This window comes from Dermacentor variabilis, chromosome 5 (assembly GCF_050947875.1).
Source record: "Dermacentor variabilis isolate Ectoservices chromosome 5, ASM5094787v1, whole genome shotgun sequence".
NCBI classification, from domain to species: Eukaryota; Metazoa; Arthropoda; class Arachnida; order Ixodida; family Ixodidae; genus Dermacentor; species Dermacentor variabilis.
In genome coordinates, this window is record NC_134572.1 from 43297218 (window position 1) to 43324407 (window position 27190).

The window sequence follows — 27190 nt, forward strand, 5'->3', positions numbered from 1 at the left end:
TTTTGTCATGAGGATGCTGCGGCTGAAATCAGCTGTTCGCAGCTGCGCGCCACATTTGCGCCAGCTTTTGGCCATGTGGCGCTACCTTAGAGTAGACGGCACAACCGCATATAAATGGAACATGACCTCCGAGATAGTGCGCGTCGCCTGACGCCCTACCTCGGAGGTCATAAATGGGATCAGTGTCCTTTGAGACTCGTGTTAAGTTACACGGGTTAGTTTTCGGAGGCCCTCTACGTCCTTAAAGGAACACTAAAGTGAAAAATTATTTATTCGGCATCAGTAAATCACCGTTCTACAACACCAAAAACCCCACTCTTACAACAATAAGACGTTTGGTAAGGCAGAAAAGCGCAAGAAAGAAATACGGGTGGCGACGCCTACTTAAGTTCCCGCACCTGGGGGCTGTGACGTCTTGGATTTTGATGGCATCTTCTAGGGCCTACAAATTATATATCGCGGTACAGATTGACTACATTGTGTTCTAAAGGAACTAAATAATAAACATGGCAAGTTTCGGGAATGAATGAATAGAATTTATTGATAGGAAAGACAGAGAGGTCGACCTGAGCTAGTGCGCTCTAGTCTGCTACTCTGCACTGGGGAAGAGGGAAGGGGAGTGAAAGTATTGGAATGGATGATGATGGTAAGAGAAGTGGTGAGTGCTTATGTACATGAGACAGTTGCCTCGCTAGAGCCGCTCGTCGAGCTTGGTGTCCTGCAGGAACTTCAACAATACTTTTGTTGCACGCATTGAAATTGCAGTGTCAGGCCATGGGCCGAGGAACCTTTATTCAGCCAACGCGGCCCAAATGCGAAAACATACTTTGGAATCCCTGACATCACGCTGACGTACCGGCGTTGGGGTTTCAGCGCGAAATTCAAATACTGATACTTGGACCTTCATTTTCTCATCTAATAATCAAACTATCTTCTTGAAATGACTGCCTGCAGGGTTCTCAAACAATGCTTCATTAGTCTAAACTGATTTATTGTTTCGCTTTAGAGTCCCTTTAAGCAGGCGCACGTTGTAGGCGAGACGTGAATCGTCGGCTGTCGTGACGTATATAACAGAACTGCAGTGTTCTGCGAAGTAGTGTGATTATTGCAATGCCGACAATGCTTCGAAGAGAAAGAGCAGAGGCGCTGCTTGGTGCAGGCAGACGTAGCCTTGCAAAAGTGTCCGGCATAACCTGAACGCCACATATAAAACGCAATACGTTCTGAAACATACACTATATGCAGTCCAGCTAACAAACCCACCAGGTATCAAAAACAAGTTGACGCGGAGGCGAATACGTTGCGTGTTTTCCAAACCACGACGACCCACACGGCTCACCATTCACTATGCAACCCTATATCACTGGGGAACTTTAGGAGGAGCTGAAGCACCTCTCTGCTAAATATCCCATGTCCTCGCTGGAACAAAATATCACTTGCGTTTGAGTGGGGCATCGTCTTGCGCTTGAGTTCATCTATTGATATTTTACGTGCGGCTTCAAATTCAGGGCACCTTAGTGTATAATGTTCAACGTCGCCAAGAGCTTGACCATGCACACACAGTGATGATGGGCCAACTCTTGTCTTGCACAACCAAGCTGGAGTTTGCGCTTACCGTGTACGAATGGAATGTAGGAGAGCGGCATCAATTCTTTCAGGTCCCTTAATCACACAAGGTTCATCCTGTGGAAACCAAAGGGCACGGAAGAAGCTTAAGATGACCTTCTTCGTGTGTCTTTTTGTGCCTTGGGTAGCCTTCGTCGAATTGACTGAAGCTGCAGTGCCTTGCGCGCCAGGCCACAGACTGTCAGCGGCCTCGTTGCCTAATGCGCCGATATGAGAATGTCTCAATGAATACTCCTTGTCTAGCATTATGAATGTTTGCGTCACATTATCCACGTGTATTTGCTTATTATATTCGAAATAAATTAAAATCTACGTGCATAGAGAAAATAAGTAAATAATAAAATCGCCACTCAAGTATCACCATCTAGCTGCGGCTCACCGACAAATAGTCATACAGTTTCTTGCGGCACATATACAGGGTTTTCTTTTCTTTTTTACAATACAGATTTGTTATAAAAGAAGTAATGTGCGCAGCAAACGTGGCGTCATTGCAGACTAATTCCTCGGTGAGGCGGAGATACTTTGCTGCTAATTACGTGAGCTTCAGTATAGTAATTAATGAACATTTATCAATTAACTTATTTATTAGTACCTTACGGGCATTTGTCTAAAAGGCAAACTCTTGGGATCGTGAAAAGCGAACGCGAGGTCATTCGCTAAGCGCTCGACTTGAACCGCTCGTCCTGGTTTCGACGTAGGCAGTGCTTGGAGCTGGCCGGTTTCGGGTAACTAGGCTCGGCACCTAAAGCCTCTCTTATCGTTTTTCCCAGCTCTGTAGCGAACGCCCCCGCGAGAACAATCAATGGGAGTCTACATAAAACGCGAGCAAGGTAGCCTTGAATGCATGCCACCGACCTCCTTGAAATGACGATGTAACCGACACAACGCGCACGAGATGACTCGTATGTACACTTCTCGAGGTCAACGGGGCACAGATGGGCTCGACAGTGACAGCTTGGTGTCGAAGACAATGGGCAGTGCCCGGAGTTTTCGAATAGGAAAACGGACGGCGTGGGCCGTGCGAGTCCCCACTGGCCCTCCCAGCAAGCGACAAAATCTATTGCGATTGTTTTGTTTGTACAGTGACTGTCGACGTACATACCGCTTTTGCGCGCGTGTTTTTATGGCCGTGCCACATGAATGAATGAATAAAGCCTTTATTTTAAGGAAGGGGACGGCTCTAGGCCGCTGATGGGGATTAGGAGGGAAGGGAATGTGGGTACCCAGACTGTTGGCTGAAACACTTCTTCATCTCAGTCTGGGATCTTCCGCTTTATGCAGGCTCAGGTGCATGTTCAGTTCCGCCGCTCTCACATGGGCTGATCGACCCCCTCTACACTACTCGAAACAGGCCACTTTGTCTGCCATATGTCGCAATGGCTTTCTGTGTTTCAGGGTTAGTTTGTATTTTAATTCCTAGTGTTCTAATGTCTCCGTGTAGTAGATGCTGAATGTTGGATCTCCCTTGTGAAAAAGCTGCACAGCTCCAAATGAGGTGTTGCAAGTCTGCTCTGCATGACTCCTGGCAATGTGTACATCGGGTGTAAGTCTTCGCAATCGTAGCTTGTCTGGGTTGGTGCCATTTCTCAAGTATGCGTGGTGTGTATGCAGCGTTGGCCATAACCTTATTCAAGAAAACCTCTTCCGTGCGGGTAAGCCCGCCTTTGTCGTCAAACAAATGAACTGGTGTAGCTTCTAATAATCTCCGTTTACTGTCTGCTTTTATTTTAGTACGAATGTAATGCATCAGTGCTCTGCTAGGAGAGCCTGCAGCCAATATCTTTAGGTATGGATTTTGGTCCACGGGGTTTGGCGAGGAAATGGAGTGTGGGGAGCTGTACGCGTAATCAAGCCCACCCGCTTGCGCGGCAGCTGCGTGAGCGGCTGCGTTTCCCCCATCCGTGCCGGTGTGCCCCGGTGTCCATAGGATTTCAACATTTGTCCCATTGTCCTGTATTCTCTTTAGCTTTTTTCTGGTGTCGTTGGCCACCGCATCATCTGTCGTAGGCCCCGTTAATTCGGCCACTGCTTCGTACGAATCAGTAAGGATCCGATAATTATTTCGCACACTCTGCTCTACAATGTCTCCCATGTCAATGGGAATGGTGTTGACCGCTCCCCATATAGCTAAGAGCACAGCGTGCAAGGTTGCACCCCCAGGAAGCTGACATGTGTGATAGCCATTGTGTTGGGGTGCAGATGTGCTAACCCAGGCCATGCTTGCTATGTCGTTTGTGATTGCAGCGTCCGTGTAGATGTCAGTGGTGTGCTGCGGCGTGCTTAATCCCAATCTCTTTTCAAATATTTTTCTAGCTTCCGCGTTTCGTCTGGCGATAGGGCGTTGTTGCCTCCGTATGCCCAGTGGTGCTTCCCATGGTGGCGTTATGGTCGCTTCCGCGGGCTCTGGCTTCGCATGGACTTGTTTATCCCATGCCATGATCTGTTTTCCTTGAGTCGTGTTTTCCAACCGGGATCGCATTCGAATTCGTGCTTCACTGATTATGTCCCGTATGGGTGGAATCGCTACGAGCGTGAGCAGGTCCTCGTTCCTCGTGTGCTTTGGTAGCCCAGTGATCGTACGGAGGGTGCCGTTCCACATAAACAATAGTTCATATTGCCTTGGACTTTGACCCCTCTATCTTCGGAGCCAGTGCCGTACTCCAGCTTTTGACACTAAGCGAAGCGGTGGCGATAAATATCGAAAATTAAGCAAACAATTTCCAATCATAATTACCGGAAAGAAAAGTTGAAAGGGATATATTTCGTGATGCTAAGTGCATTGCATGTGTTTGGCAAGCATGTGGAAGCGGTAACTGTCTATACAGGTTCGATGCAACCGAAACACAAATTATAGCAACGCTGGAGTTTTCTGAGTCGCAATAAACTATTGCCGGCTTCTTTTTTTTTAGTTGCACTAATACTAACACTTTAATGTAAGAGCAATATCAATGACGATAACGTAATTTTCACCATGTGAGTATCCCCATGGCCAGCCTCTAGATAAGGAGTACAGTCTGTGCAGTTATACACGTAATTAACACATCTATGTTAATTAACTTTCAATTACTTATTCTAAGTGGCTAACGCAAGAGAGCAGTTTCGAGTCACTCCTCGACAATATCTAGCTGAGCGAATAAATTTTCACTAAACAAGCTCTCGTAAGCTACGTGAAGAAATATTTCACATTCTAAGGCTCCTTCCAAATACAGGGAGAGATAATCAAGTAGGGGGAAGGGAACTACTTACATACTTTACAATGATGTAACAAACAAACAAACAAACAAATGATGCACCTATGTTAACATGAAAGGCCGTATAGATCGCTTGTATTGTCACTTCGGTGAAGTGTTTGCGAACCCAGCCCCGCCCACAGGCACGGTCTAGTTCCTGTTGAGCAGCCGGGATGCGAAACCCGACTTGTTAAAATGTCGCAGGGTGTTTTGCGGGCTGCCTCCATGGCGCGCGAGATGGGCCGCGTGGCACGCAGACCGCGCACGGAGCGCCTCGGCACTGCCAGCCGGCAGCCCGTGCGCGCAGAGTATAGCAGCCAAGGAGTTCCCCCTGCGGTACCGCGAATGCACTGCACCGCACGAACAAGTGTTCGAGGGTCTCCACCTCACCGCCGTTATTGCAAATGCCCGTAGCGGCGAGACCGAGGCTTTGCATGCGTGCTTGCGTTCATTTCGCTCGCACCCGACACGCAACCCCGCTGCATGGTTGCCACCGCGACATGTTACGCACGCCGATCGCGGGCAGCAAAGTGGATTTTTTTTTCTGCTTAAGCTCCCTGCCCTACGATTCTTTCGTCTCTTTCCCTCTCTCTCGATATCTCTACTCTAAAACCTTGACCGCACACGTGAATGATCATCATTCCCGTAGCTTGCGCGTTCGTTCACTTACACTGTGAGATCGAATGGCCTCATACATTTTTTTTCTTCTGTCTTTCCTGTGAGCTGTTATCAGATTAAAATTGTGAGTTTTTTTTTATTGATATGATATAAGGAGATGATGACGCACAATTTAAGGCGCCGGCTACTCCTTATCTCGTGAATGGATCCATCATACAACATACAGGGTACAAGAATACATATGAAATAACCTTTTCACGGAAGCACCAGGACTTATCACACAACGTTTTCACAGAAAGAATATGACGTAATAAGCACATGGTACATACAATATACAAGGTAAATGTCTCCACAGTTATGTAGATAAAAGTCTCAAAAATACAAATGATATTGTCGCCTAATGACACAGTCTCTAGTCAGCGGGTGATACATTCACCGTGCAAACGCACTATCACGTATAGTCACAGCAAAACAGTAAACATAACATAATTCACAAATACATGCATATATGCAGCGACAATGAAGTGAAAGGAACAATAAAAGCGTTAATAACGTCCAACAATGCCGCTGTCTTCAAGAAAAGTCTTTAGTGCTCTTAAAGCGCTCTTCTGCAAAGACGTTGTTGGCCAAGGACCCAAGAGTTTCTTTAAACTGAAAGGTCCGCGATCTAATTTAATTAAGGTTGATTTAAGTCGGCATCTTGGTGTGTCGTGACGTGGGCAGTCTAGAAGGAAGTGATATATATCTTCATCTACAAATCCACAATCACATTCGGGGGTTTCCGCACGGCCAATTCTGTGTAAGAAATGCTTTGTGTAGGCAGTGCCTAGCCTTAATCGATGAATAAGAGTTTCTATAGTTCTGTCTAATGATAATGAAAATTTGAATTCAATGAACGGATCAATATGGTATAAGTCTGAGCTCTTGGAATTCTGATCAAACCAAGTGTTTCGATACATTTTAAAAGACGTTGTCCTTATAATGCAACGTAACTCATTTTTCGATATTGGGAGCGGAACCACGTCATCTTTGAAGTGTGCTTGTCGTGCTGCTTCATCGGCTGCTGTGTTGCCAGGAATGTTACAATGCCCTGGTATCCACTGAAATGCTATCGCATGTTTCGCTGCGCTTGCCTTTGTGAGGTTTTTAAGTGTCTCGTATGTTATACTATCACTGAATGTTTTCCCTTTTGTGCTGCAGAGGTATGTTAGAGCCGCCTGTGAATCGCTGAAAATTACCCATTTTTGCGCATCTCTTACTGACAATATAAATTTTATCGCACATAGGATTGCGAACAGTTCGGCCGTTGTCGACGAAGTCGCACGAGATATCTTAAATGATACTTGTTTGTTGAGGTGCGGTATAATGAATGATGAAGTTGAAGAGGTTGATGTACTGGAGCCATCTGTATAGACGTGTGTGTATCCTGAATACCGCATATATATCTGGTAAAGTGCTAGCTGTTGAGCAGCTTGAATGAACATGTCTCTTTTTCTGAATATTCCGTCTATTGACAATTCGATTTCTGGAAGTGCAAGCAGCCATGGAGGATATTCGACGTCTGAATTCCAAAATTCATTTCTTGGCAATATGAAGATTTCCTCGAATTTCTATATGAACATGACTTTTATCTCGTTTCATTATGTCTAGAGCCAATGGGTGACTTTTATGTTGTGTTTGAAGGCGAAAATAATGTCGGCATGTTTCTGTAGTTCGCATAACTGGAAATGGTGATTGACGAGCCTCAGCTATTACAAGAGAGCTAGAAGTCGCTCGTGGAACTCCTAGACATATGCGTAGTCCTCTAGCCAAAAGTCTTTGAAGTCGCTCTTCTGACGTGTGGGAAAGTCCGTGTAAGACGGGCGCGGAATACGCAATTTTTTGTCGTATTAATGCATTGTAAACAGTCAGCATGGACGATACTGATCCGCCCCATGATGTGCCTGCGAGTCTGCGAAGTACAGTCACTATGGAATTGACTTCGTTTTCGAGTTTCTTTATGTGGGGTGTCCAGGATAACTGCCTATCAAGTATTATGCCAAGAAACCGATGCTGTGTGACAATCATTAGAGGGTGTCCTTCCAGATTCAGGGTGAAATTTTTTAACTGCCTCCGAGTGAAGGGCAATACAGCTGTTTTTGCGTGTGATAGAACCATCCCTTTCTGTGTCAAAAATTGGTTAATGATATTTATGCCGTCTTGCAATGCCATCTGAAGTAGTTGAGCATTAGATCCAGATGTCCAAATACACACATCATCTGCATAATATGTCTGTCATGTCCGCAGCATTTCGTAAAGCTCGTGTCTCTAATACGGCACGGAACGGTGCAAAGGTGCATGTATTCGTCACTTCACTGGCCATGCCAACTAGCCAAAGCATATGCTCTTCCTCATTTCCACATATATAGCAAGAGGCCTGTGAACATGAACTCACAATTTCATGTTCACAGGCCTCTTGCTATATATGTGGAAATGAGGAAGAGCATATGCTTTGGCTAGTTGGCATGGCCAGTGAAGTGACGAATACATACACCTTTGCACCGTTCCGATCCGTATTAGAGACACGAGCTTTACGGAATGCTGCGAACATGACAGACATATTTAACTTACAACAGCCCAGTGATAACGACACGTCCAGCGGGCGCCAAGCTGTGTTCTGGCTAAGGTGATTATAGTTATCACCAGAAGCCCTCAAGGGAATCTGATGAAGCAGAGAGGCCCACAGACTCTGAACCAAATGCGGTATATATAGGAAATGCGGAGGTGTCAAAATAGCGCGTTTATGTATAGGGCCTCTTGACATCGTTTGTGCCTCCTTTTAGCTTTCACTGCCATGCCGAAGTGCTCTCCCGCTTTCTTTTCCCTTTCCCCTATCATCATAAAGCAATAAACCTAAGTCGCCTCCTCCTACGCGCGGCCGTTCATTCCCCTCTTGAGGCGACGCCCCTATCGCGCGGCGCAGGCGAGTGGGCACGATTGTTTGCCCAAACTACGACGACGAGAGGCGATCGTTCAAGAGTAAAACGTTCCCTCCACAGAGCCGCAAGAGCGTCGTCGCTTTCATACACCTGGCACAAGAGCTCAGTGGCCGCCCGCGTCGCACGGGGAAGCGCTTGGGTCATTTCGCGACTGAGCTCTTCCCTCGAGACTGCGCGTAGACCCGTTGGCTCTGACTAACTCCCACCTCGGAAGACGCGCGTATTGTCTGCCAACTTTCGAAATAGAAAACTTAAGAGCGCGGAGGTGCACATGTGTATATATATCTACGCGTCATGTATGTTCGCGTTTCTCTGTATTCAGTGAACGCACTTTATGCGCTGCAATCTCTGGTGCAGGTCGTGTGCGGGGATAGCGATCAGCTGTAATTGTGTGCCTGTGCTCTCTGTCTCTCTCTATCTGGTGCATGATACGGGTGGCTCGAGTATATTGTAGAACTGGGTGAGCTACGCATGTTTTATAATAAATCCCTCCCCCCCCCCCCCTTACCTCATTCAGCGAGGGTCCTTGTATGCGGGCACGCTGTGAAGGGGTGCGCGGTTTTAGTGTGAGAGTGACCAACTGCTAAGTTTCCCGAGCTGTCCGTGCATGCAGGAGCGATTGCGGCTGTCGATAACAATAATTTCTCGCAAGCCAGCATCATGGAGGTTTCACACCTGCGTGCTTACATACGGACAACATGCTGCAGGGGTGCGTTGCGGGATAAAACTCAGATGCTAACACCTCAGAGAAGATAACTCGCGCTCACACCGCATGCGTTACCACGTGAATCTGCAATTGCGCTTTCAGCTCGTAGACACCTGAGCCAGACGTAACGGCATCGCGTTGATAGTTTGCAAACGTGGAGCGTGCCAACATCTGCACTGACTACCTAAAGGTATCCTGGACAGCCCGGCTCGTTGCTTGTGGTTCTGACCACGTTTCAATTGGCCAAAACAATTTGGTAGTCGCGAGAAAACCACTACTACCCGTTGACCTTTAACCGTCATTGTGTACTCGCTGTACCGTGTCCCATTGGATATAGTAGTCTTATGCTGAGCACATTATCGGAGGATGGAGCTCCTGCCACTCCGCCCTCATTCCGATGGGGTAGAAATGCAAAAACGACTAATGGAGTTAGCCGTTTTTGCGACTTGCCAAGAAAAATGCGACGTGCAAAAAAAAAAAAAAGGGAGGCAAGCGATGCGAAATTAATCAGCACCTGTCCGCCACGCTCTCTACAGCCCACAATGCAGCTGTCGGAATTGAAACCCTGATAATTATTAAGCGTCCTTCCATATGATCTAATCCTAAAGTGTTTAGAATCCCAGGATATTGTACCATGCACTTTACTTGGTTGAAAAGAGCACGACGGGAGAAAATAATAACATAAAGCACGAAAAAAAAATAAAGAAAACAAGCAGAACCTCGTGTACATTTTCTGCTCTTACCAGTCATATTGTTTTTCTCTCTGCTAGCAGATGAAGAGAAAGTTCTGTAACAGAAATATGCCTGTTTATAGCATCATTTAGTTTACCCTAACTCGGGCAAATTATTGTCTTCCGCCTTTGACAGTTCCAGACACTCAAGGTAAGCACTTGCTCCTGAATCTCCCGCTTCAGCGGCTAGCGACAAGCGACCCCCTCCGAGCGGCCGACATTCGCCCACCAATGTGGCTGCGGATTGTGTTACGCCGTTGGGCGGGACCTATTATTTGTGCGAGTGGTCAGTCCACGCATGAACGCCCGGCGCGGGTGCCCAACCAGGCGTGACAACCGAATCGGAAACGAAATTCGACTCGAACAAAGCAAGCCGCATATGAGGTTTCCCGCAAACTCAGTATGTTACGGCGCGTCATGCATGCAACTTCCGGTATCTCTAGCAAAACGCTGCGACGCATGTGGCCTTGGAATATTTTGCTTTATTGCCGTATAATTTTGGCGGTAATAATACGCCTCACGGTAACGAGCGCTTGGCTTCAATTTGTGACGCTAAATGCGGAAATGTGTGGTTCGCTACCTTTTCGCACGTGGCGAGTGCCTCTTGGATTACGCTGTTGCTTATCAGGCCACAAGAACTTGTTATACCATCTCTCCTCCCCATCACTTCATATTTGGTGAGAGTATAACCTTCGACATATATATATATATATATATATATATATATATATATATATATATATATATATATATATATATATATATATATATATATATATATATATATATATATATATATATATATCGAAAGTTACTTTAACCAAATCTGAAGTTGTGTATATATGGTAATTCATATACGTATCACCCCCCACCCCCCTTGACGATTCGTTCAGCCAAGCGCACATAAACTTAAAAATTTTCGACAGAGACTGGTTAAAGTCTAGTGACCTAAGTTACAGCTTATGCAGACATGCCGCGCATTCTTGCGCGTTGATTCTCTTTTCTATATCGCCTCGTTTTTTTTTCTTCTTCTTTGTAGTCTTTTACCCATCCTGCTTCCTCAGTTCAATCCAGCTGATCAAGCATTGGTATAGATATAACATACCTCTCTTTCAATCTCCTCATCTTTCGTTCTGTCGCTCGAGCTAGAGATGCAGCTGTCACAGCGAACGGCTTTACATACATATAGGGGACGCCTCCCATTTCCTGGTTGGGCGTTCTCGTGCGTTCACCTTTTGCGTGTACAGGGTGGGCCTTCCGGAATTTGTCTCGCCCGCGCGCGAACAGGCTTATCATTGCTATCGCGGGTTGAGCTGTATTTCAGGAAGGCAATTCGAATACGTCGCTCTTGTAGTGACTTGTAGTATGGAGGGGCTTTAGTAGTGACGGCCAGTGGCGCGCGAGTGCGCGGAGGTGGCAGCAGGATCTGCACTGCCTTAGAGCTGTAAAGCTATAGAGTTCTTTTAAAATGTGTAGACGCCGGATTCACAAAACTGTGCACTAGCGCGCAAACACGGTTTCTAACTGGCATGCATGTTCACGTTAGCCAGCCATCATAATTGTCGTATTCCTAAGTATGTCCACCGCAGGGCAACATAACTGTCAGAACTACATTTGCCTAGCACTAACTCCGTCCGCCCTCAATAACCACGAATTTCCTTATCTAGTCGATACGTTCGCATATCTGCCTCTGCCGCCTCCGACTACGTTTTCATATTCCCTTCCTGGCGATTCTGTAACTCCACGCTACCGTCGTCTCTTGCCAAACCCAACTTCCTCTTTTCTGGTTTCTTCGAAACTGCCACTTGGCCCTCGAATCTATCTCTATCCCTTATACTATCCTTTCACACCGCGTTAACAATTTGCCGTCGTTCGTCAGTCGCTGTAGGTTGCGTTCGCTTTCAATGTCATCTGTCAACCCCCATGCTTCGGAAGATGAATCTTGACAGAACCCATTATTATTTCTGTACTTTATATTCAAGGAAACTACCAACCGGTGCTTTTCATGACTCAGCAGCATCTGCGAACACGTACTCGAGTAAGTAGCTATAGCATATAGAGAGGCAACCACGAGGCCAATACCGTATGGTCGTCTGGCAAACCGAGAAAGCCGCGGCGGAGTGACTCTGCAAGATCAATCAGCCGACGCGAGCCGTGCGCTTTGTTTAGGAATAATATAACAAGACTATGTATGACGCTGAAGTGTGGCTTGCTGCTGGCGTTTGTCAATAGCGTTCGGGATTATGCGAATGCATGTGGTACCTGCGCCGCGTCCCCTTTAGTATTCTACACCAAAGGTTTCATATATAGCCTCCAATCCGAGTGGGACATTCACACAATGCAACCATAGAGAAGCTGGAGCGTAAAGGCGTTGCGTGCCGAAACAGGTGACGTGCTTTTTCACTCGCGTATACGTCGCATAAACCTGCGTATGCGTGCTGCAGTAGAAGCATGTGTAAGCGACAGCCGAAAGCGCAGCGATGGCGGCGGTGTCGATTCTAGCATTTCCTGATGCCAGAATCGGACACGCGACCTGGGAATATGGAACACAACTGCGCTCAGTTTCGTGATGGATCCGTGCGTAAGGTGCGGGTCACTTCTAGCGAAGCCCGGCATATACTTTCGTTCGCGCCCAACGACGCATGTGAAAGGTTGAGCCAGAAGACAATTCTGGCGTCCAGTTTGGCGGGGAGCGTCGTCTGCTCCAAATTGCGGAGCCGTATGCACGTCGCTGACCCCGGGTCATCTTCCATTCGACTCAGCGCGGGAGAGAATGCACTCTTCATTCTTTCTTACAGCCGGCTTTCTTTTCTGGCGTCGTAATGCCCCCGCGTTTCGTATACACTTTTGCCCGTCAGTTCGTTCGGGCTTGTATAACGACCGTGGTGTTTCTTCCACGCCTCTCTAGGCTGCTAAAATCGCTTCCTCTACGGCCCCTCTTTCAAGCGCAAGTTAGCTCGACTGGGCTTATTCCACAAAGCGTTACCAGCTCTGTGCTCTATAGCGTCTCTGCGTACTCGCTTTATACCTGACTAGTGAGCGTGATTCGTTCATTAGGATGATTTCGTAAATGCCACTCCTAGACACAGCCGACAATTTATTTCGCATTGGAATGGCCGACGACGCTACCTGGGATCACAGTGATTGCGAGGAGAACCTTGAACACAATCTGTGTGACTGTCTTCACTATAGCATCATCATCATCATCATCATCATCATCATCATCATCATCCTGGTTACGCCCACTGCAGGGCAAAGGCCTCTCCCATACATCTCCATCTAATTGTGGCCATGTCGTGCATGCAAACTTCTTAATATTACCCGCCCACCTAACTTTCCGCCGCCCCCTGCTACGCTTCCCTTCCCTTGGAATCCAGTCCGTAACCCTTAATGACCATCGGTTATCTTCCCTCCTCATTACATGTCCTGCCCATGCCCCATTTCTTTTTCTTGATTTCAACTAAGATGTCATTAACTCGCGTTTGTTTCCTTACCCAATCTGCTCTTTTCTTATCCCTTAACGTTACACCTACCATTCTTCTTTCCATAGCTCGTTGCGTCGTCCTCAATTTGAATAGAACCCTTTTCGTAAGCCTCCAGGTTTCTGCCCTGTACGTGAGTACTGCTAAGACACAGCTATTATACACTTTTCTCTTGAGGGATAATGACAACCTGCTGTTCATGATCTGAGAATGCCTGCCAAACGCACCCCAGCCCATTCTTATTCTTCTGATTATTTCCGTCTCATGATCCGGATCCGCCGTCACTACCTGCCCTAAGTAGATGTAATCCCTTACCACTTCCAGTGCCTCGCTACCTATTTTAAATTGCTGTTCTCTTCCGAGACTGTTAAACATTACTTTAGTTTTCTGCAGATTAATTTTTTTAGACCCACTCTTCTGCTTTGCCTCTCCATGTCAGTGAGCATGCATTACAATTGGTCCCCTGAGTTACTAAGCAAGGCAATATCATCAGCGAACCGCAAGTTACTAAGGTATTCTCCATTAACTTCTATCCCCAATTCTTCCCAATCCAGGTCTCTGAATACCTCCTATAAACAAGCTGTGAATAGCATTGGAGAGATCGTATCTCCCTGCCTGACGCCTTTCTTTATTGGGATTTTGTTGCTTTCTTTATATAGGACTACGGTGGCTGTGGAGCCGCAAAGATATCTTTCAGTATTTTTACATGCGGCTCGTCTACACCCTGGTTCTGTAATGCCTCCATGACTGCTGAGGTTTCGACAGAATCAAACGCTTTCTCGTAATCAATGAAAGCTATATATAAGGGTTGGTTATATTCCGCACATTTCTCTATACAGAGAAACAGAGAGGATTATATACAGAGAGGATTGCAAATGACTGCGCTGTAGCTTGCGTTCATCACAAACCAATGTCTGAACGAATCATATTGCCGGCCTATATATATATATATATATATATATATATATATATATATATATATATATATATATATATAAGGGCGATTCACAAAGTCTTTGCTTTGCCCCTATTCTTTATTGGCCAAAATAAGGTACAAACAGGTAATTACACACATATATATATACTATTGTACGTTGTACGTACCTTACACTATTTTTGCACATAGTCCCCACACTGAACCGGTTCGGACATTTATCCCGTCGCAGCACTAAATTTGAGATGCATCTGTGGTAGAATTCGTCCGGCTGACCGTGGAACCTCCGTCGGACTGCTGTATTGGCTTCGTGTTGCACGTCAATCGCTGTCCTGCCAGGAACTCGCACCTCTCAAAGCGAGACACCGTTCCCCATACGTGGGCTGCAGTCCCTGTGGATTTCGATGGGCGTTCGTCCCTTGCTCCATAGAAAACTAATCACACCTTGTTGCTCCTACGCCGCGGACGTATGAAGCATAACCGCCATGTCTTCAACAATTGACAGCAGCGCCGTGCCGCGGAGCTACCGGCAGATAACGCCGGGCCGGTCCACGAAAGGTCCACTGCTGGAAATGGGTATTTTGGCTTCGCATTTACAGCAGTAATTTGACTCTTTTTTGACATGTACAGCCGTAATTTGAAGTTTTTTCCAGGCGAACTGCTGAACCTTCAAAGCCTTATGTATTTTTCGGCTCTGTACTGTGTCAACCGAGCGACCATTCTGCATTTAATTTGCAACTTCTCGATTTGGCGCATGCGTTCTAAGAAAAAAAGATCTACCTTTGCAATTTTGCTTCCTTGTTCCTGTGCCAGAAGCACTTGAAGTATTCAAATATTTGAAAAATGGACTATTTTGGAAGCCACACCACTTCATTGTCTTGCCATACACATCATTTGGACAACTGGATCACACAATGTGTGTTTGAAACAGAAATGCTCATATATATATATATATATAGTTCAGCTGAGCAGAAAAAATAAACTCGCACCATGAGTATACCGGCTACTCCGCCTCAACCCCTACGGCTACCTCGTCCCATTATATGGCGTGATTTTTGCAGTGCGCCACAGTGAAGTGCGGAAAGAAAATAAAAAAATAAAAGGTTAGCAAAAGAAGGCTTGGCGAAAATCACGCCATGAACTTAGCCCAATTCGCCCAAATCACTATTCTTATCCAATACCCCCGTCTCAAACCCGCAGGCCGCGCCAACCGATGGCGAAGGTGGTTAAGCGCGCTTGCTCCAAACGCGGTTACAAGAGTAAGTGGTTCCAGCGGTCTTTAAAACAATTAAGAGCTAATCTGTACTTCGTCGCTCTTGCGTGCTCTGGGTTTTAATGCGCTTCTGCCGTTGCGTCACAATCCACGGTGTGAGTTCGGAGCTGCATTTGGTTAGCCACGGAAAACGTCCGAACATCGCTTTCATTTCACTAAGCGCGATCGAGACGAAGTAGCAAACATGTATGTTTTCCTTCACGAGCGATCGCGACACGTGAACTCCCTGTAGACCGTGTTACACCGCGCATGCACGGCAGTAGACATTCTCCGATTACAGAAGGCACAGGTATTCGTATGTGGCTGCCTTTCAAATTTTTTTTCTATAGAGGGGGTGGGAGTGGGGGGGGGGGTAAGAAAATAAAAGAAAGGACACCGTGAGGAAATCGAAATGGCGAGCCAGCAGACAGTGCGCGGACACTTCCTGCAATTCGGCAGGCGAACGAGAAGGAGACATTCCTTCGCAAATGTGGGCCGCAGTGTGCGTGTGTGTGCGGTGCCACGCACCGCAGCGTCGCGAGACGACCGCTCGCTTCTTCGACGCGCGGTTGTGTGCCAGCGAGACGCAATACTTTCACCCGTACTACGCGATCTTATAGGCGCGGGGGGCCAGTCTCGCATCGCTTGCTTTGTTGGCCGAGCGCGCCTGCGAGCTCGGCCCGGACCGTTACGCGCGCGGGAGCGCCGGCGAAACGTCCCCGTCCTCAAGTCTTTTTACGTCGGTTTATACGATCGTGTCTTGGTGAGTGCGTGTGCGTGCGTGTGGGCAGATTGCTTGTGCGCGTATTAGGCGTGTGGACCGGGACGTTTGTGCGTGTTTCCGGCCTTTGTTCCTCTGCAGAATTGAGACGAATCGCTTTGTCCGTGTCGAAGCGGACGACGCTGATCGTATGGCGTGCGGTCGCGCCAGACGCGTCGTGTGCGGCAGTCGCAGGGACGAAACGGGGCTTTAAAAATGTCGTAGAACAAACGGCCGATGCACCACCGTTCGTAGCAATCGCGGAGGTTTTGAGTGAGTGGTTGTGTAGATCAGATTAGATTTAGCTGAGGGTTCCAGTAGAGAGGTTGGAAGCGCGTGCTTCCTAATATTCTATTTCACTCCTATATATGGGCTAAGGCATTATGAGTGATAAAAACTACTTAATTACGGTCACTACTTTGAGTTACTATGAATAACAGCACGCACGGGGACAAAGACAGGAAAAGACGAAGGCAATCTCAAACCTTGTTGCAGTATTTCGAAGCTATAGGTGACACAGCATATATGTTTGTATTACGTCTCATATGACTACACGTGTGGTGCTTTTATATCATAGATCCGTTATCCGTTTCTTTGGCTTCTGTCCATAAATCGTTTTCCCTATCGGTTTAAAATTTTACCTTTGTTGCGACAGCAGTTTGGAGAGCTGAGAAGCGCGTGACGCTGTCGCAGCCCCGAAGTAACCCGGTCACGTAAAGCCAGCAACGCTACAGATAGCGGCACGTGAGCCGCCACGCTGATGAGTGCAACGCTCTGGTGATCGGTCCATCGTGCCATCTGCGAGACGCTACCCTTTAAAGGAACGCCGAAGAGAGAAAAAAATAATTATTTGTGCTATATTAGTAAATTATCCTGCTAAAATACCAAAAGAGGCACCCTTAACCGTGAGAGGAGAGTCGGTAAACCAAAAAGCAAGAAGTAGTTCGGTGGCTGTTACACTCTTGTAACGCAAGAACGCGAACGCCTGCTGCACATTTGGTAGTATCTGAAGTTATACAGTCGGGGTCAGACTCCTTTGTAGGAGATATTGGTGATGCATTAAGTTGTACAATCGGTGATATGGACTTCTTGCACGACATAACGAGCCGCAACGGGAAGTACACCTGTGGCACTAAGGCGACCTGCTGAACACCACACATGAACACTTAACGTAGTAGCTACAGTGCAGCATGTTAGTGCACGCACTATAGGCCACACCTTTAGTCAGCGAAATGGCTGCGACGTGAGGTGTGCAGTCATGCACGCACTGGGCACATCTTTAGTTAGCCGGAAGCGTGCTCGTCTCGCATATCCTGGAGATGGTCCGGGTTCGATTCCCAGCCAGACCGATATGTACGAAGTCTTCTTTTCGAAGCCGCTAATTTATAGTGTGCTTACAGGAACCTCCCTGAGAAATGCGACGTCAAACCGAGCATTTTTTCTTTTTTTTTGCGTATTTAGTCATTTTTTTGTCTCGGCGATATTTCGGCAAGGTCAACCGCCAACATGGACACCTAAGGCTTTCGCCTTAACCTGCAATAGAGAAACACGGATAGCGACACCGCCCTGAAATTCCCCGCTCCAAATCACCGTGACGTCAGGCATTTTGACGTCGTCTGCTCGAGCCTATAGTTATTACTTTATCTGTAAAGATTGCGTACATTGTATTTTAATGGGCAGCAAAGACAGAATTGTGGAAGCTTCAAGGGCATGTACAGGGAAGCAACGGCCTAAGTCCCTCCAAAAATACTAACATTTATGCAATGTGTCCTTCACCTCGTTCCTCCCATTATCATCCCCCCATTGTGTCCCTTTTTCTTCCCTTCTTCCCCTTCCCTTACGTAGAGTAGCAGGCTGGATGCTCCATTCTCCGGCCGACGTCTCTACATTTTCCAACCATTAAACTACTACTCTCTCTCTCTCTCTCTTCTAAATCCGCGACGTCATGCTGACGTAACGCCGCTGGAGATTCGGCGCGAAATTAAAGAAACGGCAATTGGCCTCCACCTTCCTTTCCATAGTAATTAACCTCTTGCTGTGAAATTAACAAAGATATGGTTTCTTTTAAAGAATATTTTACCAACCCAAACTGAATTAGTGTTTTCCTTTAGAGTTCCTTTCACCACAAAGTTTCGTATAAATGTTGTAAACTTCACGTGTTTTACGAAGAAGGCATGCGCGGCGCGTTTCCTTGCAAGCGAAATCCGGTCGCCGTTGGCGAGGACGTCGCGTGACACGTTCGTCGAGATGAAAGGAAAAGAGCGCGAGTTGCCGCATCTCGTATCATGTTGCGCAGTGTCTTCTTGTCCACCCCATCAGGTGCGTGCGTTCTGTTGACAGACGTCATTAGATGCCCCTGTGCTTGCGTTTGCCGTGCGTGGTAATTGCACGTCATCAAACGCTGCTGTCGCAGCGCGTCGGATGCTAGTCGCTCGGCATTTATTAGAACTGCCAGTTCTTTTTCTTTCTTTTTTTCCTCGGCAATGCAGCTGTTTAATTTCCAGCATAACTTACTGAGACGTCTAGGCCAGTTGTCAGCCATAGGGAAAGCTCGTTCGATACCTCGGCAATCTTAGCATCGAAAAAATATAGTGACGATGCTCGACGCAGAAGTAACCGTTACATTATTGTTGCGGATAAATAATTAACGGTCAGATTTTGGGAGCAACCGTACGGTGATCAGTAAATTTGTTCCGCGTCTGTCGTTCCAGCGCCTGTGCGCTGGTCTTTAACTGTAGGTCTGTCGGTTGAAACTGGCTTCCTAAAGCATCCAAGGCGCACCCTTTCTTTATACAGCATATCCGTTTTGAGTGCTTGGTTATCTATACGAAGGCACAGTGAAGGAAATTAAGAGTCTAAATCTGTATAAACGCACCTCTAGTGAATTAGGACAGCGCACGCATCGAGAACTCGTCGTTATCCTAGCCAGATATGCCAGAAGCGTTATAACGCCAGCGCTCGCCGCCGTGCAAAGTTTTACAACGCACGCCGGAGTGGGCGCCGAGGACCCGAAACTATAAAGGATCTCCCACTTTAGAAAGGAAAAGCAACCGCGCAACACAAGCGCTCGATTGAGGTTCGTGATCGAGAGCTATGCAGTCCGAAAGGAAGAAAGCGTGCAGAAAGGAAGGGGGCGATATATATATATATATATATACGTATCTCGGCCTCCGGCATTCTTAGCTCACGCGAAGACGAATGGATGACAAACGAGGCGACGAGGCTTGTCAGAAGACCAGCCGCACGCTCGCAGCGAAGAACGAGCTGTCGCTTATACGATAACAAATCTTCATGACCGCTTCCATTCTGGCCGTTCAGAAAGAAAGCAACGGCGCTGTCTCTTTCTCAGTACCTCCAGGCATTTCGCAAACAGTATGGCCGCCGTTGGGCAACGCGGAGTCCAGCGGGACACAAGAGATTAACCTTGGCGCGGTCTTGTTGATTCTGTGGCGGCCCGCGCTGCGTCGATCTGGGTCAGCTTTGCGACACAAGCGTCGTCCTTTTGGAGAACTCCTGTATGTACACACGAAGGACCTCTTGCGGGGGTATAGGAGAAGAGACCAGAATGCGCACGCACGCGCACGCGAGGCTCGATGACAACGAAGGGAGAGGAAAGGCCTCTGCCGTGACATGAACACGGCGGTAATGCGGGCTGGCTCTGCTTGCGCAGTTTTGGCTGGCTATAGCACGTCGTTATCAGGCGCGTTGAAGGGATCATTGCCCGTTTTTGAGTTCTGCAAATCGCCCCTCCCCTTCCCCTTCCCTACGAGCAAAATGTTCCGAACGGATAATCTGGGTTTGAGAGCGTTGCTATATAGTGCGAGATTTAAGAGCAGCAAAGCGTGTCAAGTTGCATATTGCCGCGTACTGGTATAGTCACAAGAGAGAGAAGGAAGGAGGGAAGGAAAGGCAGAGATGCTAACTAGACTGTCCAGTTTGTTACCTACACATGAGGAGTGTGATGGGGGAGTGAAAGCGAGCGAGAGAGAGGAGAGAAACGCAGTTGAGATCAATCTCGCGCACCCGACGAGGCGCGGCGTTCGTATATATATATATATATATATATATATATATATATATATATATATATATATATATATATATATATATATATATATATATATATATATATATATATACACACACGTATGTATGTATGTATGTATGTATGTATGTATGTATGTATGTATCCACCAACGCCTAGTCGCTGACTCAAGTCACCAAACCGCAAGGTCAGGGCACCTGGCTGACTTTATTGAGCCGGCTTTAACGAAATCCGACAGCGAGGCTATGAACCGAGGGCCTCTGAAAACCCAACAACTTTGAGAAAGCGTTCTTTCTCTGCCTCACGATTGACTGGCATCGGTTCTTACGAACAGCTTTAGCCTGAGAACCTTTTTGCGAATACTATCTCAGAACAAAGAGCAATAGCTCTCATTTTAACATGGTTGCATACTTCGCTATACACGTACGCGTACAAGAACGCACGTGCCGTTACAACTACACATATACGACGCAAAACAGCGCCCGCGCGCGTGTCATTACTGCGCAATTACATTAGGCTAAGTCTCGCGAACGCAACTTGCCATCTAAAAGGCAGAGCACGCACTTCCTGTTTTTTTGCGCCGCACAAAGCAAGAAGCCGACGCCGTAAGCGTTGTTTGCGAAGAACAGGAAGAGAGCGTATTCTCGTAAGTTCGCAGAGCGACAACACAGAATACTTTGCCGGGAACAAGCGCACGCGTTCGTCCGCTTCCGGGTCTCTCCTTGCGGGTTTCGTTTCCGAGACCTCCAGGTATGTTACGATGTGCGAGGGAGATCGTGATCTCGTTGACGAGCACGGCAAGTAAACGACGACCGCGTGCCCTTGAACTAGACAGAAACGGAGAGAAACGCGGAAAGGACGGGGAAGAAATAAACTCAACTACCAAAAAAAGAAAAAAAAAAGAAATTCAGGGAGGAAGACCGTGTAATAAGGTCCTCACGACTCGAAATGTGCGACGCGTGCCTTTCTTATGCGTTTAGGTGGAGCGGTTGAACAAATATTTTACTGGCATTTCAGGTGCTTTAACTTATATTAAGAAGAAAAAAAAAACTGTTTTAATTCGCTATGCCTTTCATTTTATAACCAAGTAAGGTGGTTATTGTGGTTGTTATAGTCATGACAAAAACGGTTGTTCAAACCTTCCTTGTTTTATTAGAGAAGGACAGGGATATGCAAGTTTGCCGTGTTCACGAAGCCCGTCCTTCGTAAGTGCTTTTTGCCATTGACTGGACCCATTCGCTAACAATATATCCAGCACCCAGGACTGAAATGTGTTATCATAAACAATCACACTGTAAGAGCGTTTTCATTTTTTTTAATACGGGTCCTAGTTTACATTTCCCAAATCCAGCCAGTATGCATGTTGTACTGCGTCTAAAGCTTCGAAAGTTCTTTCGTGTATGAGTTATTTGCTCACGCAAACAGCTTCTCTAAAATCGTTCAAATCACCAGGCTCTTCACTTCACTCACTTCACATTGACTTCGCGCTTCGCCAGGTTCAACCTTGTTTCAAATTTAAAAGCTAATTCTAATCGAAGCTGTTTGTTAGCCGGCCTATCTTTATGGACGGTTTGTCTAATTGCGAAGGAGTAACGGTCATCACCCATGATGTCAACCTTTCATAGACACACATTTATTTCATGAAATGGTATTTGTTCAACTGATAAGCGGGAAAGTGGGTCCATTCTCAAATTCGTTCTGTACTCAGTACTGGACGAAACGTGAGTTCGTATGTTAATAGTAATAATAATAATTGGGGTTTTACGTGCCAAAACCACTTTCTGATTTTGAGGCACGCCGTAGTGGAGGACTCCGGAAATGTTGACCACCTGGGGTTCTTTAACGTGCACCTAAATCTAAGCACACGGGTGTTTTCGCATTTCGCCCCCATCGAAATGCGGCCGCCGTGGCCGGGATTCGATCCCGCGACCTCGTGCTCAGTAGCCCAATACCCAGTTCGTATGTTCAGGGCGTAATCTGCGTAAGGAATGTTTTTGCTATATTGTTATAAGCACGAAATACGTAAACATATTGAACTGGGCTGGTTGGGATAGCCTGAAATTTGAAGCAAACCGCACAGTAACAGACCCCCCTCCCCCCGTCCGCCCCCTCGCCGCCCTCCGCCCCCGTGCGTTGTCGGGTGCGCGTGACTGATCTCAATTACTTTTCTATTGCCCCCCCCCCCCCACCAAAAAAAAAAAAGAAATGAAAAAAAGCAGAACATACAAACGCAGAAGTCAGTACACTGTGTTTGTCTATTGTCGTTCTTGTTCTGTTTTCGCACTGCTTAAGTCGATCTGCAACGAAAGCTTTCGCGTATTATCGCAGTCTCTCACTATAAATATAATGTTTCTTTTTGCTGAGAAATTCGTCCTTTTCACTTTGCCCGTGATCCACGAACTTTATTCACCAACTGTGCGCACACTTCGACGCGAATTAGCGTTGACATCCTGGAGCGGCATAAGCGCCAGAACGAGTGCGCACGCAGGTATAATGCAGCCAGCAAATAGCGTTGTATAGGCACCAGCGCTATCAAAAGACAGCGGGTGTTCACCAGCAGCGCATGCACGAAGGAAACGCATGCGGCATACGCGTAGCCTTCAGCCATACACTAAGCCGCCGTTAGCTAAGCTCCTTTTGTTTCCCAACCTATGCAATTCGACAAAGCTAGAGAAAGTTCCCACACTTTTGTACAGCCGACACCACGCACTGGCACCAACTTAATTCCTTTTGCGCCAGGTCTTGGTGCTGTCGCAAGCGTGCTTGCAAAAGCGCGCCACTGTAATTGTTTCGCGCGATGTCTCCAACAGTTTGTACCCCGTCACACGTATAGTGTCTCGTTTATCCGCTCGCAACCTGCGCATGCATCCGACCCGTACGTCGTTTACTCCACAAGAAAGGCGCGGTCGTGAACGAGGTTCCTTGCCGTCTACGCGACTCGTACTATATACAAGTGAACTCGACCTTGAAGGCTGTCTCTCGGTTTTATTCAAACGCTAGATTTTGTTATTCGAAGCATTCGTGTTCCACGTTTGCCATGGGAACGCAGTTGCCCTAATTTGCATAGGCACACAAAGACTGGTCCGTTGTCGGGCTCGTCGCTCTAAGGCAGTCGTGTAAAGCTTTCCCCCGCTGCGCTTTTGTCCACTGAGACAGTACTCCTTCACTTCGATAGAAAGAGAAGATAAGCCTGTTGCAACTGTATACTGTGAACCTAAAGCCCACGTCCGTGTTCCGTGCAGCGACGAATGCGCGACCAAATACACGACAGGGCATGCGATTCTGCGGCGCTTTGTTTGTGCGAAACAATAACAATAACTGCGATCATTATCAATCAGGCACTATTATACATGAGCCATCAGTGTGAGCATGCCGTTAAATGACAAGCGATAGCACAAAAGGGGGTTAACCGAGGGGCCCGATTTTATTAGTCATATCATGAGAAGCCAACAAACATTGACACCAAGGACAACATAGGGGAAATTACGTGCTTAATAAATGAAATAAGGAAACGATAAAGTAATGGAAATTAAAGTGGATGAAAAAACAACTTGCCGTAGGTGGGAACCGAACCCACAACCTTCGCATTTCGCGTGCGGTGCTCTACCAATTGAGCTACCGCGGCGCTGTTTCCCCATCCACTTTCTTGGGTATTTGTGTGTCCTAGTAGAACCCTGGGAGTACTAGCCAGCGCCACCACTCACAGACCTTGGCGGCGGACGTGGAACGTCCTTCTTGCCGCAGGCGTCACGAGAACGTGATCTTTTTGGGTGAAGGCAACTGGTCAGTAAACCCACATATGCTACCTGAAGGCATCAATGTAGCCGGATTCGAGACCCTCGTTATGTAATGAACGAGAAGAAAGGGAGTTAACCGAGGGGCCCGATTTTATTAGTCTTATCATGAGAAGCCAACAAACACTGACACCAAGGACAACATAGGGGAAATTACTTGTGCTTAATAAATGAAATAAGGAAACGATAAATTAAAAAAAACAGCGCCGCGGTAGCTCAATTGGTAGAGCATCGCACGCGAAATGCGAAGGTTGTGGGTTCGGTTCCCACCTGCGGCGAGTTGTTTTTTCATCCACTTTAATTTCCATTAATTTATCGTTTCCTTATTTCATTTATTAAGCACAAGTAATTTCCCCTATGTTGTCCTTGGTGTCAGTGTTTGTTGGCTTCTCATGAAGCGATAGCATAGGAAATTGATAACGCTCCGCGGGAGCTCAGCGTTCGTGTTGTTGAGCGCGCAAGGGCGTGGTATAATTTCGAGCCGCGTGAACGGCATTCCGATGGAGACAGAATGCAAAAAGCGCCCATGCACTTGTCTTTCAGCGCACGTTGAACAGTCGCTGAAGAACTACGGGTGGCCAAAATCAAAGCGGTGTAGAGAGGCCAGTCTAACCTTAATATATAAGCAAACTTCGGTTTTCTGTACTTGTCGAATTACTTAAAGTATTCTTTTGTCGCGGTTATCAAGGTTTCTGTTCGTTCGTCATTTTTCTTTTGTTTTTAAATTACTCTAACTTGCAAAATGATGCAGCCGCGCTCGCGAGTCTGTTTGCTTAGCAGCATGTTCTATTCGCGTAAAATGGCATTTCATTCAACATGCGTATCTGCCGTGGGAAACACAAGAAAAAAGCCTAGGAACGGTTGCTGTGATGAAAAGTTCCGCTGTCCAGTCTATCATTCCTACGCTACTGCTGGTTATTTTTTGTGAGTTTTATTACAAAATATGTGCAAAGATTTTAGCCACGGAGTATCTTCTTATTCCTATTCTTGCTGCTTTTAGACAAGACGCAATGTTTAATTTGGATGTGTTTTAAGATGGCAATTCCCTTGTGGTACCAACTGCGTCTGGATACCGCGATACGCGGCTCTCGATTCAGGGTCGTTGGCGTGAAGTCGAATAAATAGATTAATCAGGCCATGGTGGAATGCATAAGCGTCCATTCAAAAAAAAAAAAGGAGAAATGACATCAGTAGGGCAGCACACTCCGACAACTTGCTGCATACCAACCGCGAATCCATGGGCTGAGAGGGGTCCCGGAGTATTATCGAAGAAAGTCAGTGCCTGCTCATCGCAGCTTTAGCAAAACATCGACGTTCCTTGCGTGTTCAATTATTGTTTCTTGCACTGTACTGCCGCTTAAGGTTACTTATGTTTCCTTTTTCTCTGTTCTGTTCTGTCGACCCAGCGCGTAACAACACAGAAACAGGCTCTGTGTTGCTATTGAGAGCGTTCATATAATCATAATACCAACAGCGATGACCAACTATATGACGCATTGACTGAAGCATATTGACATATTCATTGAATATCATACTCGGTAATATCGATACCAAGTGTATCGGTTGTTTCATGTTATTATTATTTGTGGTGGGTGTGTGCCCAAGTGGGACGGGGATAAGCTGACACTGTCTTATTTTTGTTTGAGATTATTATTCATGTTTTCTTACGTCTGCACAGATCAGCACCTTTTTCGTGGCCATCGGCTCAGTGCCAGCACTATGTTTCTAATAACGACAATCTTTGTTCTGTTCATTAAACGTGGTCCCTTTCCCATCTTGTGTGTGTTTTATTGGCATGACAGATAGCAAGCGGTCCACTTACATTCGTGCGTGTGGCACGCAGACACAGTTCTCGCAGTGTCCTCAATACGGTGCAGATCGAAAGTCTGGAAAGAGCTACGAGGGAGCAGCTAGTAGGACGGCATCGGTGGCGACCGGCGTGTCGGCGTGCCTCAGAGCCAGTGACGCTATTAATCGATAACGGACGAGCATTGCCAGCCTCTTCTCGCACGTCCTACGCGGCCACACCTCCTGCGCCCAACCCTGCGTGCCACAGGCATCGATGCTGCAATAAGTGGTGTGGTTTCTTGATTTTGACCCGTCCTCTTTAGAACCAGCGTCCTCCTTTGATACTTCATTGCACTCTAAATTGGGGTACACTAACAAGGCAACTTTAAAATAGCAACTACCTTCTTTCTTATTATTTTAAGGCGCGCAGTGCCGCTTATGCCCGCGGCAATCGGCTGTCTCTACAAAAGACAGAGGCCATTGTTGTAAGCACGAACGGAACAAAGGAATCTGTCGTCGTTGTCGTCGTCGTCGTCGTCGTCGTCGTCGTCATCGTCGTTACTCAAAGGACCAATTCCCCTGTGTTTTCGTCTTTGAGTAACTATTACCGTCACTTTTCCGGCAATTATGTGTAAGCTGAAAGAGGGCTTATCGTGTAGTTGGTCGCGCCATTCTCAAGTTCATAAGCACGACCCACTCATTCACGTCCCTGTGGTGACGGAAAAGTTGGTCATAATAGGCGCTTTCATAACGGACATTTTGGCGACCATCGCGGAATTGTCGGCAATGACAGCGCAGATGAAGCTGCGCGTTCGGCTCATCAAGAACATCAGCGGGTTACTATACCACTTTCAAGAACTAATGCTGCGCGGCAGCTTCAATCGCTTACTCACCACATCACACTTATACGATGGGATTCACCGGGTTTCATCAACTCACGCTTGCACCCTCTCGACTCTATCTTGCGACTTCGACTGCCACCTGGACTCTTCCGTTGCGAAACAAGTTTACTGTGTCGCATGTGGTTGGGCGTCGCATTTACCAATGGTTATTTTTTCCTAATAAGGATGGCCAACAGCGCGGCGTGTTACTTGTGCGGGTGCGATGAGACTCTAGAGCACCTTCTGTGTCATTGCCCATCCTTTGACACTCAACGACTTGCACTACAAGCTAAACTCAGCCCGTGTGATAACAGAGCGCTCTCAAAATAAAAGATACTTGGACCGTGGCCTGTGCATTCTTGCAT

The 27190-nt window shown here is 46.9% G+C and overlaps 1 protein-coding gene across 1 annotated transcript in view; it reads left to right on the forward strand.

Moving 5' to 3' along the window:
* The window catches only part of LOC142582487 (isatin hydrolase-like), a 233887-nt gene that overhangs the window by 175234 nt on the left and 31463 nt on the right, over positions 1-27190 (forward strand). The gene's annotated exons all lie outside the window — the stretch shown is intronic.